The sequence below is a fragment of the Cetorhinus maximus genome, unplaced genomic scaffold (assembly GCF_964194155.1).
Source record: "Cetorhinus maximus unplaced genomic scaffold, sCetMax3.hap1.1 HAP1_SCAFFOLD_1750, whole genome shotgun sequence".
Lineage (NCBI taxonomy): Eukaryota > Metazoa > Chordata > Chondrichthyes > Lamniformes > Cetorhinidae > Cetorhinus > Cetorhinus maximus.
The window spans coordinates 22,466-44,261 of record NW_027597690.1 but is presented as its reverse complement, the minus strand read 5'-3'; the positions used below and the strand labels follow the sequence as shown (position 1 = coordinate 44,261).

The 21,796-nt window shown below is 44.6% G+C and overlaps 1 non-coding gene and 2 pseudogenes across 1 annotated transcript; 1 reads left to right on the top strand and 2 right to left on the bottom strand.

The window, feature by feature from the left end:
* Positions 1 to 500: 500 nt before the first annotated feature.
* LOC144676622 (uncharacterized) lies at positions 501 to 3,112 on the bottom strand (annotated as a pseudogene).
* Positions 3,113 to 5,098: 1,986 nt separating this feature from the next.
* On the top strand, positions 5,099 to 5,171 carry trnar-ccu (transfer RNA arginine (anticodon CCU)). The gene has a single exon. It is a non-coding gene; the product is annotated as a tRNA-Arg (tRNA).
* A 2,753-nt stretch (positions 5,172 to 7,924) lies between these two features.
* LOC144676621 (uncharacterized) lies at positions 7,925 to 8,727 on the bottom strand (annotated as a pseudogene).
* Between the last annotated feature and the right edge of the window lie 13,069 nt (positions 8,728 to 21,796).

Below are 21,796 nucleotides of genomic sequence, written 5' to 3'. Positions count from 1 at the left end.
AAAGTTATTCGAAGAGTCCAATAAGTTTGGTCAGGTATGATCTTCCTTTTGCAATGTGCTGACCAGCCTCTATTATATTATGCTTTTCTGAATGTTTTATTTTCCAATAAATCTTTCACAAGGAGTTCTTGCCACTAGCGTTATGTTATCTGCTCTACAGTTCCCTGGACTTGTTCTATCTTCAGTTTTAAATACACAAGAAACATTTGTCCCTATTCCCCGTTCTGGTGATTATTAATGAACAGATATCTCTTCCCTGCCTTTTTTTAAAAAGTGTGTAGATGCAATACGTCTGAACCAGAGGTTTAACGCTCCCATTGATCACTATCTCAAATATCTCCACTCTTTCTACCATAAATGTCTTGAAGTTATTTTTGTGTTGAATTTATTCATTATTATTGTGTTGACTTGGTGATGTCCATTACAAATACTGCACTGGCTGATGTAGTCCTTAATCTCATTGTTCATGTTTGGCCAGCAGAGCACTTCTCTTGCCTTCCTCAGACTTTTTTCAACTCTTTAGGGATAATGACCCAAGTCCCTTTGTATAAAATGCCATCTTGGGTGATCACTTCATCTCTGTCTGCCCAATTCTCTCTTACAGCAACAGGTGCGTCCTTGATGGTTTCAGGCCATCCTTTCATCACAACTTCCTGTAACATTTGAAGAGTTATATCTCGTTGTGTAGTTTTCTTGATCTGAGCAAGACTCTTGTCTGTTAGGTTCAGTGTCTCTGCTGGGTTGATGACTTCCAGAGCATGTCGTGCTGTTGCTTCTTGTTGAATCTGGAAGATTTCACACTCTGTACCAGCATCATCAACCTCCATCAAAGAGAGTGTAGCTCTTGACAGCATGTCGGTGATGTTCATCTGCTTCCCTTGCTTGTACTTCATTTTAAATGTTATCTCTGCAAACGAAGTAACAACCTTTGTAAACACTTTGGAGCAGACAGAAACAGTTTGCGAAAGATGCTTTGAAGTGGCTTGTACTCAAAATCTACCATCATTTTCTCTCTCCCAAACAGGTACTGGTTGAAATGCTCAGTAGCAAAGACTCTCTTTCTCGATCTGTGTCCTTCAGTTTCTGTTAATGCTCTGGATACAAACACTAATTGTCCTTGCTGCGTAAGGGTTGCTTCAAGTCCTGTTTCACTGGCATCTCACTGCAGGGCGACTTCATCAATGACATCATCGTACCTCAGCACTGGGGTTGTTGTCACTAGTTGTTTGATGTGAGTGAAAGCTGCTCCTTGTTCTGAGCCCCAATATCACTGAACACCCATTGCAGTGAGATTGTGTAGACATTTACTCTCTGACATCAAATTGGGAATAAATTTATTAGGTAGCCCCTGTGTAGGTTCACAGATGTTCCAGGAGGTCAAACAGCTGTGAAGGCTTTATTACAGGACTCTCACCAATAGGGTTTCTCCCTGTCTGAGTGCGTTGATGGACCGGGAGATACACTGACTGTGTGAAAGTCTTGTCACACGCCTCAGACCCGAATGGTTTCTCACCAGTGTGGATCCACTTGTGCTTCATGAGATCAGAAGAGCCTTGTCACAAACATTGCACCTAAAGAGTTTCTCCCTTGTGTGTCCTGGATGGTCAAAGACGGCATGAAAGCTTCATCACAAAGTTTACACGTCAAGGGTTACTCCCTTTGTATGGATCCTTTGATGGAGGCAGAGGTTGCATGACCTCGAGAATGATTTGTTGCACACATTGCACGTGAATGGTTTCTCCCCAGTGTGAGTGCGGTGATGTACACGGAGGCTCGATGACACTGAGACTGATTTGTTGCACACATTGCACATGAATAATTTCTCCCCTGTGTGAATCCTCTGATGAAGCAGGAGTCTCGTTGAGTCAGAGAATGATTTGTCACACACCTTGCACTCGAACAGTTTCTCCCGTGTGGGTGCGGTGGTGTGTGCGGAGGTTCCCTGACTGCGAGAATGATTTGTCTCACACACCTCACACTTGAATAGTTTCTCCGCGGTGTGAATGTGTTGGTGTACGCGGAGATCCAATGATGATGAGAATGACTTGTCACGCACCTCACACATGAATGGTTTCTCCCCTGTGTGAATTCGTTGGTGTGTGCAGAGATCTGATAACAATGAGAATGATTTGTCACACAACTCACATGTGAATGGTTTCTCCCCTGTGTGAATGCATTGGTGTTTGCGGAGGGTCGATGAATCAGAGAATGATTTGATACACACTTTGCATCTGAATGGTTTCTCTCCTGTGTGAATGTGTTTGTGCACGAGGAGGGTCGATGACTACGAGAAGGATTTGTCACACAGCTCACACATGAACGGTTTTTCCCTTGTGTGAATGGGCCCTTGATTCACCAGGCCCGATAATTGTGCAAAGCCCTGGTTAGACACCTCACACTTGAACTGTTTCTCCCCTGTGTGAATTCATTGGTGTATGCAGAGATATGATGACGATGAGAATGATTTGTCACACACCTCACATGTGAATGGTTTCTCCCCGTGTGAATGCATTGGTGTTTGCGGAGGGTCAATGAATCAGAGAATGATTTGATACACACCTTTGCATCTGAATGGTTTCTCTCCTGTGTGAATGCGTTTGTGCACGAGGAGGGTCGATGACTGTGAGAAGGATTTGTCACACAGCTCACACATGAACGGTTTTTCCCTTGTGTGAATGGGCCCTTGATTCACCAGGCCCGATAATTGTGCAAAGCCCTGGTTAGACACCTCACACTTGAACTGTTTCTCCCCTGTGTGAATTCATTGGTGTATGCAGAGATATGATGACGATGAGAATGATTTGTCACACACCTCACATGTGAATGGTTTCTCCCCGTGTGAATGTGTTGGTGTTTGCGGAGGGTCAATGAATCAGAGAATGATTTGATACACACCTTTGCATCTGAATGGTTTCTCTCCTGTGTGAATGCATTTGTGCACGAGGAGGGTCGATGACTGTGAGAAGGATTTGTCACACAGCTCACACATGAACGGTTTTTCCCTTGTGTGAATGGGCCCTTGATTCACCAGGCCCGATAATTGTGCAAAGCCCTGGTTACACACCTCACACTTGAACAGCTTCTCCCCTGTGTGAATGCGTCGGGGATTCATGAGCGTCGATGACTATGCGAAAGCTCGATTACACAACTCACACTTGAATGGTTTCTCTTCCATGAAGCTACCCTTGTGTGAACAGTTGTAAAATAGATGCACCTTGTGTGTTAGGAGATCCTATGAGCCTATGGATCCCACCTCACACTTGAACAGCCTTCATCCTCGGAGGCTTTCAAACTGACAACATCAGGGTGGGATATGTAGCCTTAGAAGTGTTTGACGGCAGATCAGAAGAGGATGACCCACAGCATCCAAGGCAGCGATGATGTGTAGTGGTGGGATCAGCACGTGCACAGGAGAGAGGAACACAGGAGAGAAGGCTCAGCGAGTGTTTCGATGCTCGGGCCATGTCCTGTGCTTGGAGGGACTGGTACTCAGGGATTGACTCTATGACTGAGGGAATGACAATGGGGAGTGATTTCTCAGTCCTTGTCAGATCTCTCTTGAGGCCACTTGCCCATCACCTGATGCCACCCCACCCTGCCTGACCCCTTGCTCTGCCTCTCCCCTGTCGGCTGACCCCATTTACCTTCCCAGGATTTTGGAGATGAAAACATGTTCAAGGACTTTGGAGAGGAAAGGGAGGTTGGAGATTGGACGATAGTTTTCAAGGGTGGAGGGGGTCAAGGGTTATTTTTTTTTAGGAGGGGGTGATAGCAGCAGATTTAAAGGAGGGAGGGACAACATCTGAAGAAAGAGAACCATGAACAATATCGACTAACATGGGGACCAGGAGGGGAAGTTGGTGATCAGCAGTTTAGTGAGAATAGGGTTGAGGGAACAGGAGGTGGGTCTCACGGACAAGATGAGCTCAGAGAGGGGATGTGGGGAGATAGGAGAGAAACGAAAGAAAGATGTGAGTTCAGGGTCAGGGCAGAAGGGAGCATTAATGGAAGTTTGTCCAGGCGGGCTAGTGGAAGGGAGGGAAGTGGCAGAGATGGGATTGTTTCAATTTTATTTCCCTGAGCAGAGAGGTCAATAACCAGGGAGCAGGGATTTAAAGTAATTGATGAAAGGATTATAGAGGTTTTGAGGAGTAATTTTTTCACCCAGAGGGTGGTGAGGGTCTGGAACTCACTGTCTGAAAGGGTGATAGAGGCAGAAACCCTCATCACATTTAAAAAGCACTGGGATATAAACTTGAAGGAATAACTTCTCCACATTTAAAACGGGGATGGAATAACTTCTCCACGTTGACTCTGTCCCATCAAACACTCACAGAGAAGGTACAGCACGGGTTAGATACAGAGTCAAGCTCCATCTAAACTGTCCCTGGATGTCCACTGGCAGTGGATGGTTAACCAGTTGTCCACCATAACCTTTCAAGTCTGTGTCTCTTGGACTTAAGGGAGTGGATATGCAGTCTATACCCGGGGAAAGGGCCAGGGTGAGAGAGGGGAATGGTTTTATTGGGGACTCGGGCATCTCAGGTGGAGGTGAGGGTGGGGTTGAGTAATCAGGAGCTGCAGAAATGTTGTGAAGAATGGAGGCCCAAAGGCTGAGACAGTTGGGATTTGGAGAGTGCAGTTGTTAGTGAATTGGGGAATAGTTTTTTCCAGGGACGGATACAGAAGGAGGTAGAGCTGAAATGTGGGAGGGGATGTGGGTGCTGAGTAACACATGGAAGTGATCAGAGATGGCCTTCTCTCTGATTGATACGATGAGAGTAGTGAGACCAGGTGAGACAGCGAGGTCAAGGAGGTGGCCGGGAATCTGGGTTGGGGAAATTCGAGTCAGGACAAGCAAGGAAACTTCTGGAAAGACAATTGCTTCTCACATACAATCTATACTTTGCCAGCATTAATTACTGACACACAAAAAGCAAATCCCGATCCTGTCAGCTCATTACTGGAATGTTTGGAATTAATCCAATCTGGTTGTGGATGAAAAGAAAGGGCCGGCCCACAAAAATACATCAAATTTGGCAGTGATTACATCAAGACAAAGGGTCAAAGTTACAATCATCAAACCTCATCTTGTCCAGCCCCAGTGGCCTAATGGATAAGGCACTGGCCTCCTAAGCCAGGGATTGTGGGTTCAAGTCCCATCTGGGGTGGAGTTAACTTTGGTCCAGGAAAAAATGTCAAGCTTGTTTTCTAAATAGTTGGGGAACTTTTTGTTTAACTTCTTAACCAATATGGGCAGTTCCTGTTCAGCTCCCTTCTCACTCTGTCACTGGCTTCCCACTGACACAAACCAATGCAATGTTTCTCCCAAGCTGTGCACCATCCCAACACTCAGGGAACAATGTCACCTCCATTTTCCAGGCCTTTTGTAACAAAACTATAATATTTTTCATGATATTATTGCGGTTTTATGTCTGTGTGGCTGTTTTAATTAAAGTAGAGTCAGAATGACTGCAAGGTTGAAATTATGAAAAGAGTTAGGTGTAAAACAGACTTTTGAGATGAAAATGGACAAGCTAGGATGAGGGTTCCACTGATAAGGTGTGAAGGAAATTTACATTTTAAGGAAAGTGGAAAGGGGTTTAGGTTTCAAAGGGCTGGTAGGATGTTTCCAACTAACAACTAAAAAGGGAAGGTTATTATGTTTAGTTTTCCCAAAAGAGGCCATATTGACAACATGAAAGAATTTTATATTATGGGAAAAGTAAATTTCCAAAGACCTGTAGAACAATGGAATTTACAGATTGAAGAGAGAGAAAACATATATAAAGAAGGATGGAAGGCTATGTAGGGGGTGTGGCCGTGTGAGATCGAAAGGGAAACCATGTGAAGCAGTCCTTGGGAAAAAGCCTCCAGCCACTTTAGCAGAAGTCTGCGGTGTCCAGTAACTAAAGTTGTGTTAAAAGCCTTTGGAATTCCACTGTTGAGTGGATGCTGTGGTAACCTTTCTGGATTGATTTTATAATTTCAAATCTATTTTGGATTGTTGCATTAAAGTGGGTGTGTAGTTGGGAGTCTGTTCAATTAAGAATTTTGGGAACTGCTAAGACTAAACAACCATGTAACTGTAATCTTATGTGGATTTATTGTATTTTTTTCCCCTTTTGTTAATAAATGTTTTAACTTAATTTTAAACACTCTAAAGGTGTTAGTGGACTCAATTCTCCTGAATTCAGTGCATAAACCTTCTCGCAATAAACACAAATTGCAAAACCATTATGATAGCATGGCCAAGTTTCCCTTGTAGGTTTTGTCCGCCTGGCGCATATCACCTGCCACATCATAACACTTTAACTCTTGTCTTCAGTTCACCCAACTCCCCAAATACAGTTACTACTTTGAAATGTCAAATGATAATATTTAAAATTGGATTAATCGATTTATGTCAGGAAGGGTATCAAGAAACATGGAAATATGTGGGGTGGATTGGGCTAATATACAAAGCAGCCATAGACTAACTGAGTGGTGGAACAGGCTTGAGGGCTGAATGGCCTCCTTCTGTTCCGAGGTTTATCAGGGGATCAGGATCAAAATGGATTTGAGATATGGGTCAGTCATCATGGAATTAAATTGGGACCAGGATCGAGGGGCTGAATGGCCTCCTCCTGTTGCTGTAAATGTGTACAACAACGGAACATCATTGTTAGGAGACAAACAATCCCATCCCTGTCCATCACCCGTGCGCCCTGTTCTCTGGTTGTAAATGAATGGAAACCTGTTATCATATTCGAGCACAATATGTCACTGTCACCGAAATGAAGCCCAAGGGTTTGACAAGCTCTGTTTAATCAAAGAGCCTGAGGAATGATTCGTGTAGCTCAGACAACAAGTTTAAGCCCTGATGTCCAGGCCAATATGGATCCTGCAATCAACATTACAAAAACAGATCATCTGATCATTATCACATTGCTGTTTGTGGGAGCTTACTATGCACAAAGTGCCTGCCATGTTTCCTACATTACAACAGTGACCACACTTCAAAAACCACTTCATTGGCTGTAAAGTGCTTATGGACACCCTGAGTTTCTGGAAGTTGATATAAGAAGGCAAGTTTTTTTTATTTGGGAAATGTTACACTTCCTGTGAACTGGAAATTATAAACCCATTGATGGAGAAAGTAAACCAGCCACAGTGACACTGACCAATATGTTGTGTATAGGACTCTTACTGTAGGCTCCCGAGCATTTCAGTGAATAGAAACACACCATGTTGACAAATCAGGTAATTTGAGTTGAACTAGAATGTAATTTTAGTGTGAGTTATAAATCTGTACAGAAGATTGATAAAACAGCAGACAAATAACAACACAATAATCAGTCTCCATCAAACTTTGAATAACAAAGCATTTGAAAGTGACTCAAATGTTTCCCAGAATATGAAATGAATCTTGGAAGAGAGTAAGGTGAACATATCACACCGTTATTACATTGCGGTATGATGGGCTGAGGGAACTCCGGTCTGTGGAGACTCACACCCACTCCCTCACCATACTCAGGATAGTAGTCCTCCCAGCCAGGAGAGTACAAACATTACCCATGGTATTAGTCAAACACCCATCACCTGAAGAGGATCTGTCTATAATTCGCATCACCAACTAAAGCAGGGTCCAATTCTACCCCATACCCACTCCTGAGAGCTGCCTCACTTTACTGACACAAAGACTGCACAAATATTCCAAATGGAAGTTTCCAGAAAATCCAGACAAATGTGTGAAGGTTTTATTACAGAACTCGCACTGATAGGATTTCTCCCCTGTGTGAGCATATGGATGGACCAGGAGAGACACTGACTGTGTGAAAGCTTTGTCACAAAATCACATCTGAAGAGTTTCTCCCCGTGTGAATCCGCTGGTGCCTCATGAGGGTCAAAGACGTCACAAAAGCTTCATTGTAAATCTTAAAGGTTACTTTCCTGTGTGGATCCTCCGGTGGAGCAGGAGGTCTGATGAAGCTTTTTTGAAGCCTTTGTCACACACCTCACACCTGAATAGTTTCTCCCCAGTGTGAATGCGTTGGTGTTGCAGTAGTGTCAATGGCTGTGTGAAGAATTGGTCACAAACCTCACATTTGAAGGGATTCTCCCCTATGTGAATCCTCTGGTGTCTCAGGAGATCAGTGGATCGGGTGAAAGCCTTATCACAATCCTCATACCTGAATGGCATCTCCCCGTGTGAACGGGTTGGTGTGCGCGGCGCTTCGGTAATTATGAGAATGATTTGTCGCACACCTCACACTTGAATGGTTTCTCCCCTGTGTGAAAGCGTTGCTGATTCACCAGGGTCAATAATCGTGCAAAGTTCTTGTTACACACCTCACATTTGAACGGCTTATCCCCTGTGTGAATGCGCTGGTGATTCAGGAGAGTTGAAGAGTTTGTGAAGGCTATGTCACACAATGCACACGTGAACAGTTTCTCCCCAGTGTGCATACATTGGTATCTTCGGAAGTCTGATGAGTGTGAAAATGTTTTCTTGCACACCTCGCATATCAATGGTTTGTCCCCTATGTGAATGCGTCAATGATACATCAGACATGATGATTGTACAAATCCCTTGTCACACACCTTACACTTGAATGGTTTCTCCCCGGTATGAATACGTCGGTGTTTCACGAGTGTCGATGAATGTGCGAAGGTTTGATTGCAGACCTCACGGTTGAATGGTTTCTCTTCCATGAAGTTATCTTTGTGTGAAATATTGCAACTCATGTGTTAGGAGATCATATGAGTTTGTGAAGCCCTCCTCACACACCTCACACTTGAATAGCCTCTCACCTGTAGGAATTAGTCAGTGGTTCATGAGGCTCGATGAATGATTGAAGTTCTCGCCATACTTGGAGCCACTCACACTTCTTCCCAGCCTCACTCTGACCAATCGCATAGCCAAACCTTCAGAAAGGTTGGTTCTGATGGAAGGTTCCACACCACTGACCAGTTTCAGATCTAATGATATGTCAAAGCTCCCCTGACCCGACCGATTTCCAGATGGTGGTTTCACTGTCCAATCTTCTCTGTGTTGAGCAATGCTGTGAAGGGACTGGATGTCTTCCCACAGTTGTTCTTTGGGTGATGGTCAGGATCTATCTGCGGTGTCTATCCTCTCTGTATTCTATGATGCAATCCTTCAGTAAAACAGGAAAAGGAAACATGATTTCCTCCAATTCCCCCTCCCCCTTTGCTGAAGGGGCTGACTACTCAGTTAGTGACTGTTCCACAGTGAGTGCCAGTCTGCTATTCCCCTGTGTGGGGGATCAGTTGCAAGTCCTTTCTTTTTCCTCACTTAATTGTCACACACGTTCTGTTTCCAGCAGGGACACTGGATAGTGACCAGGAGCAGACAACGTAGCTACTTTTTTTCCTCCACCCAGTCCCCCATCTTCCCAGGCACCGTGAGGACAATAGAAAAGACAGTCAGGGGGAGTGTAAATTGGCTGTCAATTCACTATGAGCTCGAGTCGTGCTGGCGAAAGCCAGTTTTACCCCAGGCTATGTATTTAGTATAAACAATACTTGGGAGAAATGTTAATTCAATGGAGATTTTGAAATTTCTCCCCTTGTTTTCCAAAATTATTTTAAGAAAACACATTGGGCAGGAAGGGCTAGAAGCTAAGGAAAATATTATTTCAGTGTAGCTGATTGAAGGGTTCTGGTTTATCCTGGGAAATTAGATACACTGCACTTGCTCAGACTGCACATCACAAATTCAGCTGTCAGCCACAGCACTGGGCAAAACTATCAAATCCAAGCCCAGGATTTTGGGAAAGGTGGAGGCCTTCAGGTAAAAGACATTTGAATCATGGAATTTGTATAAATTCTGTTCCTTCACTCACCATCTCCTCACTTGGTTTTCAGTCCCTACAGGAAGTGAAGCTGTAACTGGGAGTGGGATGGGGGGATGGGGAGGGGACTGTTTATTTAAATTAATTTTAAAAAGACACACCTCAGTACATCCTCGCTGGGAGCAGTCAGGAGTGAAGAGCTTCCTGAAGCAATGGAATGTTCCATGGGGTTAATGCCCAGTCTGTGCCTTCAGGAATGCTGAGTCTCAGCTCAAACTAATGGGCTCTTTCCATGGGGAGAAATGTCTTCCCTCAGATAGTTGGGAATCTTTGGAATTTTCTATCCCAAACGGCTGTGGATGATCAGTCATTAAATATATTCAAGTCCGGGACAGATCCTTTTAGTCTCTCAAGGAATCAAGGGATATGGGGAGCACCCTTGAAAGTGGAGTTGATGCAGGAGATCAACCCTATGGTCGTATTGAATGGCAGGGCAGGTTAGAGGGGCTGAATGGTCTCCTTCTGCTCCTATTTCTTATTTTTATGATTCCAACCCTCTCAGCAGAATGCCTGATATTACAGATCCTGTGTATAGATGTGGAAGGAGAGAAGGGACTCACCAAGGCTCCTGAGACAGCACCTTCCAAACCCATGACCACTACCGTCTAGAAGAACAAGGGCAATCAATGGATGGGAACACCACCACCTGGAAGTTCCCATCCAAGCCACTCACCATCCTGATTTGGAAATATATCACTGTTCCTTCACTGTCGCTGGGTCAAAATCCTGGAACTCCCTTCCTAACAGCACTGTGGGTGTACCTACACCACATGGACTGCAGCGGTTCACGAAGGCAGCTGACTACCAACTTCTCAAGGGCAATTAGGGATGGGCAATAAATGCTGGCCCAGCCAGCAAAGCCCACATCCCATGAATGAATGAAAAGGGGGCAGGAGTTCATGGAGGATAAAGGAAGTGAGACACCAACACAAACAAGTGAAGAGCAAAATCTCACAGAGAGAGGAAAAAAAAATTAAAAACCTCACTGAAAATTAAAGACAGTGACAACTATGGAGATGGAAGGAGCAGTGTCAATGAGCCCAGCAACTTTGAGGATGTCTCCTCTTACCATTCTCCTCATGATCTCCTGTCCATTACTGAACAGACTGGCTCTATGGACTGGGGCTGAATTCCCATCCCTTGCCTCAGATGATGTTGGCCCAGGGGTCCAGTGTGCATTCTGGGATGACAGAGTCATTGTATTGCTTATAGTGGGGCAAAGGCTTTAAGGACATATTGAGTGTAACAGATTGGCACTATATCTGCACACTTTGGCTCCACAGCTCTGAGCTCTGGCAGTGCTCCAGAATCGTGCCCGTTGGGCACTTAGTTGAACCTCAGATGGACAGGTGTCATCATTTTCTGGTTTTATGCTAAATGTTATCTCTGGTCTAACTCCAACCTGATGACCCAGATCACAGCATTACTGACCGCTCAGTAAATGAGAGTGTGACCCAGGGTTCATAACACACACACACGTGTGCGCACACACTCGCGCACACACATGCACACACAGACATGCACACACACAGACATGCACACACAGCCGTGTGCACACACAGACATGCATGCAGAGACACACATGCACACAGAGACACACGCACACACACAAACATGTGTGCACATACACACACACACAAGCACATAGACACGCACCCACACACACACACACACACACATGCCTGCTGTGTATACCCGCTGTTGTCATATCATACACACTGGGTTCAAGAGTGCTGTCTTCGGCTGCATTTGAGTGCTTCAGTTGGGGTTTTGTGAGTGAGGGAGTTCGCAGAAGAGGGAAGGAGATGATCCCTTCATTTTCTACTTTTCCTTAGAAAGAACAGCAGCGGCCTTGGTCAGTAGACCGTGGCGGGCATTTCAACTGTCCTTAATATTCTCTGAAATAGAGGAAGTAAAAGTAACAGGAGTAATTTAAGAGTAAGTCATGGCAAGGCAGCTCGGTCACTTGGAATGCTTTTCCTGTGCGCTGTGGGAAGTCATGGACACTTCCATTGTGTGCACATGTGCAAGAAATGTCTCTAGCTGTAGCTACTTGAAATCCACGTTTCAGATCTGGAGCAGCAGCTGGAGTCACTGTGGAGCATCCGCAGGGCTAAGGTCTTCATGGATAGCACGTACAGTGAGGTGGTCACACTGCAGGTAAAGAAAGGGAATGGGTGACTGACAGACAGAGTAAAGGCACAAGGCAGGTGGTGCAGGAGTCCCCTGGGTCCATCTCCCTCTCCAACAGATTTTCCATTTTGGATACTGCTGGGGCAGATGGTTTCTCAGGGGAATGTAGTGACAGCCAAGTCCATGGCACCACAAGTGCACAGAGAGGGAGTAAAAACACTGGGAGAGCAATAGTGATAGGGGATTCTATCGTAAGGGGAACAGAAATACATTTCTCTGGCTGCAGATGTGACAGCAGGAAAGTATGTTGCCTCCCCGGTGCCGGGGTCAAGGATGTCACTGAGCGGCTGCAGGACATTCAGAATGGGGAGGATGAATATCCTGTGGGGGAGCCAGAGGGCATGGTCATATCGGTATCAATGACATAGGTAAAAAGAAGGATGAAGTCCTGCAAGCAGAATATAGGGAGCTAGGAAATAAATTAAATAGCAAGACCTCAAAGGTAGTAATCGCAGGATTATCCCCAGTGCCACATGCCAGCAAGATCAGGAATAGGAGAATAGACCAGAAGAATCCGTGGCTGGAGAGATGGTGTAGGGGGGAGGGATTTAGATTCCTGACACATTGGGACTGATTCTGGGGAAGATGGGTCCTGTACCAGCTGGACGGGTTGCACCCCAGCAGGACTGGGACCAATATCCTCGCAGGGGTATTCGCTAGTACTGTGGGGGAGGGTTTAAACTAGAGTGGCAAGGGGATGGGAACCTGAGCGGGAGACACAAGAGAGGGAAACAAAAGATAGAAATGAAAGACAGAAAATTAAAAAGCAAAAGTGGAAGGCAGAGGAAACAGGGGCTAGCAGCAAATAGGGACATAGTACAAAAAAAGTTATGTAAAAACGTTAAAAAGACAAATTGAAAGACACTGTATCTGAATGCATGGAGCATTCACAATAAGGTAGACGAGTTAACAGCACTAATAGATGTAAATGGGTACGATATGATTGTGATTACGGAAACTGGCTTCAGGGTGACCAAGGCTGGGAACTGAATATCCAAGGGTATTCGATGTTTAGGAAGGACAGGGCAAAAAGGAAAAGGAGGTGGGATGGCATTGTTAGTTCAGGATGAAATCAGTGAGAAAGGACATTGGATCAGAAAATCTAAATGTAGAAACAGTCTTGGTGGTGCAAAGAAGCAACAAGGGACGGAAAACATTAGTGGGAGTTGTCTACAGGCATCCAAACAGCAGTGGTAAAGGAGGGGACGGTATTAAACAGGAAATTGTTACATGCATGTGACAAGGGTGCTATAGTAATCATGGGTAACTTTAATCTACATGTATGTAGATTAGGCAAACCAAACTAGCAATAATATTACAGCGGATGAATTCCTGGAGTGTGTACGAGGTGGTTTTTTAGACCAGTACGTCGAGGAACTAACTAGGGAGCAGGCTATCGTAGATTTGGTCTTGTACAATGAGAAGGAGTTAATTAATAATCTTGTTGTGTGGGGGTCCCTTTAGGGAACAGCGACCATAACATGATAGAATTCTTCCTTAGGTTGGAATGTGAAGTAGTCCAATCCGAAACTAGGGTCCTAAATCTAAACAAAGGAAACTACAAAGGTAAGAGGCATGAGTTGACTAAGATAGGTTGGGGAACTTCATTGAAAGGAATGACAGTGGACAGGCAATGGCTAATATTTAAGGAACAAATGTATGCATTGCAACAGTGATACATTCCTTTCCAGTGCAAAAACACAACGTGGGCAGGAATTTTCAGTCAGCATGCCAGGGCGGGCCCGACACGCAAAATGACACGCAATGACGTCAGGCATGCTTGGCGATGTCATCGCGCTGTTGCACGGTGTTTCGTTCAGCGGGTGCCTGCCAGAGTCGGCTGTGCACCCGCCGATATGTAAACGGCCTATTAAGGCCATGAAGGAAGTGACTAAGGGAAGTGTTAACACTGCCCATGCAACCTTAAGGTTGGCGGGCAGGCGAAAAGGCCAAACGGCCTTTGGGTTTTTAGGAAACCTCATCCACAGGCGGAATGAGGTTTCCTAAAGCTTTTAAAAATTAAATTTAAAAATTTCCAAAACATGAAAACACTTTCCCATCTCATGTGACCCAGTCATACGAGGGGACATGTTTAATTAAATTTTTAAACCATTAACTTAATAATTTCAGTATTAAGCTCCGTGCCTCAGGGAGATTGAAGTGTTCTTTCATGCGCATGCGCAAAAGAGCGCTGGCCCCGACTCTTCCTCCTCTCCCCGTCCGCACAGGTAGCACTGAGCGCTATGGCTCGCGTCTTACGCTGGGTGGGCCTTAATTGGCCTGCCTGGGTAAAATGGCAGCGTGGAGCTGATCGTGGGTGGCGATCGGTTCCGCGACCGACCTCACCCACTCCCACCAAGCCCACCCGCCACCTGAAAAACTCAGGCCCAGGAAAAGTGGTCCAATCATGGCTAACAGTGGCTAGCAAAAGAAATTAAGGATAGTATTAGATCCAAAGAAGAATCATATAAAGTTGCTAGAAAAGGTAGCAAACCTGAAAATTGGGAGCAGTTTAGAATTCAGCAACGGAGGACCAAGAGATTGACTAAGAGGGGAAAAATAGATTATGAGATTAAACTTGCAAGGGACATAAAAGAGGTCTGCAAAAACTTCTTTAAGTATGTAAGAAGAAAAAGATTGTTGAAGACAAATTCACATCCCTAACAGACAAACGGGAGAATTTGTAACAGAGAACAAGGAAATGGCAGAGCAATTAAACAGCTACTTTAGTTCTGTCTTCACGGAGGAAGACACAAATAACTTCCCAGAAATGCTAGGGAACCGAGGGTGGAGTGCGAAGGAGAGAATGAAGGAAATTAATATTACTAAAAAAGGGGTTGGAGGAATTAATGGGACTGAAAGCCAGTAAATCCCCAGGGCCTGGTAATCTACATCCCAGGACACTAAAGGAGGTGGCCATGGAAATAGTGGATTAGTTGGTTGTCATCTTCCAAAATTCTGTAGATTCTGGAACAGTCCCGACAGATTGGAAGGTGGCAAATGTCGCCCCACTATTTAAAAAAGGACGGAGGGAAAAAACCAGCGAATTACAGACTGCTAAGCCTAACATCAGTGGTAGGAAAAATGCTAGAGTCTATTATAGAGGATGTAAAGCAGGACACTTAGAAAATATTAACAGGATTAGACAAGGTCATCATGGATTTATTAAGGGAAATCATGTTTGACACACCTACTGGAGGTTTTTGAGGGCGTAACTAGCAGAATAGATAAGGGAGAACCAGTGGATTTAGTGTATTTGGATTTTCAGTAAGCTTTTGATGAAGTCCCACATAAGAGGTTAATGTGCAAACTTAAAGCACACGGGATTGGGGGGGTAATATAATGGCATGGATTGAGAATTGGTTAGGAGACAGGAAACAGAGAGTAGGAATAACTGAGTCTTTTCCAGAGTGGCAGGCGGTGACTCGTGGGGTACTGCAGGGATCAGTGCTTGGGCCCCAGCGATTCACAATATATATCAATGATTTGGATGAGGGAACCAAATCATATATTTACAAGTTTGGTCATGACACAAAACTAGGTAGGGATCTGGGTGGTGACGAGAATGTTAAGAGGCTTCAAGGCAATTAAGACGAGTTGAGTGAGTGGGCAAATACATGGCAGATGCAGTATAACGTGGATAAGTGTGAAGTTATTCGTTTTGGTAGGAAAAACAGAATCATAGGATCCTATTTAAATGGTGATAGGTTGGGAAATGTTGACGTGCAAAGGGACCTGGATGTCCTTGTACACTAATCACTGAAAGCAAGCATGCAGGTGCAGCAAGCATTTAAAAAAGCAAATAGTATGTCGGCCTTCATTGCGAGAGGATTTGAGTACAGGAGCAAGGATATCTTACTGCAGGATAATAATCAGCTCCCAACACACACAGACAGAACTTAACAATAGGAAATCAGTAAGAATCCTCAGACACTCTGCACCTCCCAGATAATTACACCTCACCTTTTCATATTCAGTAATGACCCATCAACAAAACTCAGCCTGTAAATCAGAAGGGAAATACTTACACTAAAAACACTCAATATCCAACACACCGCTCCAGTCAAACAGTTCAGCACAAAGCACCGAGTAAACAGCTCTCTCAGCTGGATCTTCTCGCAGCATAAGGGGCATTTCCACACCCGATTCCCCACAGGATAGTCAGACTGCCTGAACATTAATGTGGATATTATGCAATGTAATTATTATAAATTCTGCTCCTTCGCTCATCATCTCCTCACTTGGTTTTCAGTCCCTACAAGAAGTGAAGCAGCTGTGGAAGAGGGTGAGTAGAAGAGCCACCCAAAATCCAACCTCGCTTATGATGAAAGGTCATCTCGAGCTTAAATATTAACTCTGTTTCTCTCCACAGATACTGCCTGATCTGCGGAGTATTTCCAGATTTTTTTTAAATTCTAGTTTTAAAAGCACAGATACAGACCATTCGGCCCATTTGCTTTTTCCCAGGGCTTGTGTCCAGTCAGAAGGACTGTTATCATTTGGCCCCCTTTTGCCTCTTCAGTTGTAGCCAGAGAATCTCCTGCAATAGTTAATCTTCCCACCCCCATCGCTCTGGAGTCCGACCAAAGGTCTATCCTCAGTCCCCACCTATTTCTCATCCACACGCTGCCCCTGTGTAAAACCATCTGATGACCTGATGTCAGATTCACAGAGGGTCTCTTACAATCTGTCCCATTTTACCTCGAGTCAGAAAGAAATGCCCCTCACCACCAGACAAAACAGAAAACTAGTAGTAAAGGAATGGCAAGCAGACAGCTTCAAGAGGGAGAGAAATGATTTGAGGACCGGGCCATGGAGCGGAGCACCTTAGATCTACAATCTTAACTGGGGCAGGGGCTAAATGGAGGACAAGCCCTTCAGCAGCAGTAAGGGAGATGGATTCAAAACTGGGAGAGTCAAACTTTTATACTTTTACTCCACAGTCTGGAGAAAACAGTCTCTCACCAGTCACAGAAAACCAATGTCGAATGTAGTCCCATGTTATCCATTTAACCAAGTTAATGGGGGAGGGAGGGGGGATGGGGGGTTAAACTGCTGCGATCCTCGCTCCCGCCGCCCGGATTTACAGGTGCGCACCTACAATTCCAGCCCCGCCCACGTGACAGCCGCACGGGCTCGCGCTTTCTCAGATTCGAACTCGCGGCGAACGTTAGGCGCCAACCGCTGCTGCGCGAGTTAGAACTACAACTCCCATCAGGCACCACCGCCTGATTTGATACTTCCGCTCTTCAGTTTGTCCGCGTGGGGTCACATGCAGCATGGGTAATATAGTTCCAAACAAGCAAGAGTCGATCTTCACGGCGCCTGCGCGGAATTGGGAGGATCAGTGAATTTTGAAAGTCCCGCCCCATTTATGAATAGCTGAGCTGTGATTGACATGTTAGTTGTGGGCGGGGTTTCAATGTATTCCTGTTCGTGATTGGGTCTGGGAGATGTCAATCAGAGAGCCCACCCCCCCCCCTCTCCCACAGACTTTCTGCAGAGTCGAGAAACCAGGTGAGGAGACGGTGAGTGAAGGAGCAGAGTTTATATAGATTGTATCCCATAATATCCACATTAATGTTCAGGACTGAATATCCAGTGAGTGAAGGAGCAGAGTTTATACAGATTGTATCCCATAATATCCACACTAATGTTCAGGACTGAATATCCACTGAGTGAAGGAGCAGAGTTTATACAGATTGTATCCCATAATATCCACACTAATGTTCAGGATTGAATATCCACTGAGTGAAGGAGCAGAGTTTATTCAGATTGTATCCCATAATATCCACATTAATGTTCAGGACTGAATATCCAGTGAGTGAAGGAGCAGAGTTTATTCAGATTGTATCCCATAATATCCACATTAATGTTCAGGACTGAATATCCAGTGAGTGAAGGAGCAGAGTTTATACAGATTGTATCCCATAATATCCACACTAATGTTCAGGATTGAATATCCACTGACTGCTAGTTGACCAGTTTTATTGAATTCAGTGTTGCAGCACCGAGAGGCTGGTGCGAATCATGGAGTGGTTGAGGTGAATAGTGTAGATGCTTTTAAGGGGAAACTAGATCAGCAGATGAGGGAGAAAGGAACAGAAGGATATGCTGATAGAGTGAGATGAAGAGGGGTTGAGAGGAGGCTCATGTGAAGCATAAACAAAAGCATGAACCAATTGGGCTGAATGGCCTGTTTCTGCCCTGTAATTCTCTGTATGTAACTTTCTGTGGTTGGATTCAAACCCCCAATCTCTGGCTTGTTCATCCAGCACCATAGCAATTGGATGGCCATACCTGGAGACACATTTATTGAAATGTGTTTTAATGCCTTCTTAAGGTTTTGGCCTTTCCCCTGCAACCCTTTCAATTTTGCAAGACTTCATAATTTCTATTTTTTCCTGTTCTCACTCCAGTGACTGTCAGACCACGACTTGCCAGGCCATTGCTCTTGACTGTCACTGAGCTGATTTAATTGGTTTTTAATTCCATCTTCTATTTGATGACACACAGTTCAAAAGGACAGCAAACTATCACCCATAAACAACAATGGCTTCTTTACCAGGTTTAATCTGATTTGGAACAAAGCCCTTTTCATTAGAACTAGATACCTCAGTGTCTTGTTGTTCCCACCTCATGAGGTTTTCTTGCAATGTCCTTGTACTTTAACTGAAAAGTGCTTGCATTTGCGACAATTGAGTTTAAAACTTACATTACTCAAAATCAATGAATCATTCCGTTGTTTGATTATGGATAAATTAAAAATACATCAATCAAACCATCGATTACATAGGTTGTTGATAACATAACTTATTAATTACATAACTCATTCAAGGCTTTGAATGAATCTTAATACAGTGACATAATAATGCAGGATACATAATCCTACTCCTTTAGTTAACATCTAATTCTAACCACCCCAAAACTACCTAGAGAGAGAGAGAGAGAGGAGGAGAGCTAGGAGAAAATTATTCCCTCTCTCCTGTGCCCCTCCCTCCTGTGCATGTGCTGATCCCACCTCTGCACATCATCGCTGCCTTTGATGCTGTGGGTCTTCCTCTTCTAATCTGCTGTCAAACACATCCGAGGCTACACATCCCACACTGGTGTCAGTTTGAAAGCCTCCGAGGATGAAGAATGCTATTCCCACACTAGAAATCTGTGTGAAACGTTTTCTGGGGCAACTGAGACAGCAGCTGCAATGAGTGAGGTTTTATTCAGGTGGGACAATGACAAGTTTAAATCCCCACCTGATCTGCTGCTCAAAGTCACCTCTGTTTCACCGGGCAGTTTCCCAAGTTTCAGGAAACTCATGTTGTTCATATTTGGAGCCATTTGAATTTTTCCCGGTGTTCCATGTGTGTAAAATGATTATTGCCCTCAAACCTTTATTTACATATGATGAAATCAAAGATCACATTAATATGGGAAGCCACAAAATACAAAGGGGTCTATCCAAAAAAAACCCTTTTTGTTCGCAAGTTACTCCACATAAATAATCTAAAAAGAAAATGATCATGCTGGAACAGCCTAGTCTGTTCCAATTTCATCTGTCTCTACACACGCATTGCACATATAATCTTTAAAGTATTCAGGTCTTCACTTCCAAATGATTTCTCTGCAAATAAAGTGACATAAACGCTTTGCAGCAGATAGAAAGGGTCTGAGAAAGATGCTTTGAAATGGTTTGTGGTCAGACTGCACCATCAGTTTCTCTCTCCCAAACTGGTACTGGCTGAAATGCTCACAAGCAAAGACAATAGCCAGGCTCTCTTTCTCAATCTGTGTATAGCGTCGTTCAGTTTGTGTTAATGGTCTGGATGCAAACACAGCTAATTGTCCTTGCTGCATGAGGGTTGCTCCAAGTCCTGTTTCACTGGCATCTCACAGCAGGGTGACTTCATCACTGATGTCATTGTACCTCAGCACTGGCGTTGTCATAACTATTTGTTTGATGTGAGTGAAAGCTGCTCCTTGTTCTGTGCCCCAATATCACTGAACATCCTTTGCAGTGAGCTTGTGTAGAGAGTCACAATCTGAGGACAAATTGGGCAAATACTTGGCTAGGCTCCCATATGGAAACACATTTATTTGAAATGTCTTTTAGTCATAGAGTTGTGCAGCACAGAAACAGGTCCTTCGGCCCATCATGTCTGTGCCAGCCATTAAGCACCTATCTATTCTAATCCTATTTTCCAGTACTTGGCCCGTGCCCTGTATGTTGTGGTGTTTCAAGTGCTCTTCTAAATACTACTTCAATGTTGTGAGGGTTCCTGCCTCTATCACCCCCACAGGCGGCGTGTTCCAGATTCCAACCACCCTCTGGGTGAAAAAACTTTTCCTCAAATCCACTCAAAACCTCCTGCCCCTTACCTTAAATCTATGCCCCCCTGGTTATTGACACCTCCGCTAAGAGGAAAAGTGTCTTCCTATCTATCACAGAATCTCACAGTGCAGAAGAGGCCCTTCGGCCCATCGAGTCTGTACCGACACGTGAGAAACACCTGACCTACCTACCTAATCCCATTTACCAGCACTTGGCCCATAGCCTTGAATGTTATGACATGCCAAGTGCTCATCCAGGTATTTTTTAAAGGATGTGAGGCAACCCACCTCCACCACCCTCCCAGGCAGCGCATTCCAGACCGTCACCACCCTCTGGGTAAAAACGTTTTTCCTCACATACCCCCTAAACCTCCTGCCCCTCACCTTGAACTTATTTCCCCTTGTGACTGACCCTTCAACTAAGGGGAACAGCTGCTCCCTATCCACCCTGTCCATGCCCCTCATAATCTTGTACACCTCGATCAGGTCGCCCCTCAATCTTCTCTGCTCCAACGAAAACAACCCAAGTCTATCCAACCTCTCTTCATAACTTAAATATTTCATCCCAGGCAACATCCTGGCGAATCTCCTCTGCACCCCCTCCAGTGCAATCACATCCTTCCTATAATGTGGCGACCAGAACTGCACACTGTACTCCAGCTGTGGCCTCACCAAGGTTCTATACAACTCCACCATGATCTCTCTACTTTTGTAATATATGCTTCAACTGATAAAGGCAAGTGTCCCATATGCCTTTTTCTCCACCCCACTAACATGCCCCTCTGCCTTCAGAGATCTATGGACACAAAAGCCAAAGCCACTTTGTTCCTCAGGACTTCCTAGTGTCATGCCATTCATTGAATACTTCCTTGTCAAATTACTCCTTCCAAAGTGTATCACCTCATACTTTTCAGGGTTAAATTCCATCTGCCACTTATCTGCCCATTTAACCATCCCGTCTATATCTTCCTGTAGCCCAAGACACTCAACCTCACTGTGAACCACCCAGCCAATCTGTGTCATCCACAAACTTACTAATCCTACCCCCTATGTAGTCGTCTAAGTCGTTTATATAAATGACGAATAATAGGGAGCCCAGCACAGATCCCTTTGGTACGCCACTGGACACTGACTTCCAGTCACTAAAGCATCCTTCTGTCATCACCCTCTGTCTCCTACAACTAAGCCAATTTTGAATCCACCTTATCAAATTACCCTGTATCCCATGAGCATTTGCCTTCTTTATAAGTCTCCCATGTGGGACCTTGTCAAAGGCTTTGCTGAAATCCATATAAACTACATCAACTGCGCTACCCTCATCTACACACCTGGTCACCTCCTCAAAAAATTCAATCAAATTTGTTAGGCATGACCTCCCTCTGACAAAGCCATGCTAAATATCCCTGATCAAACCTTGC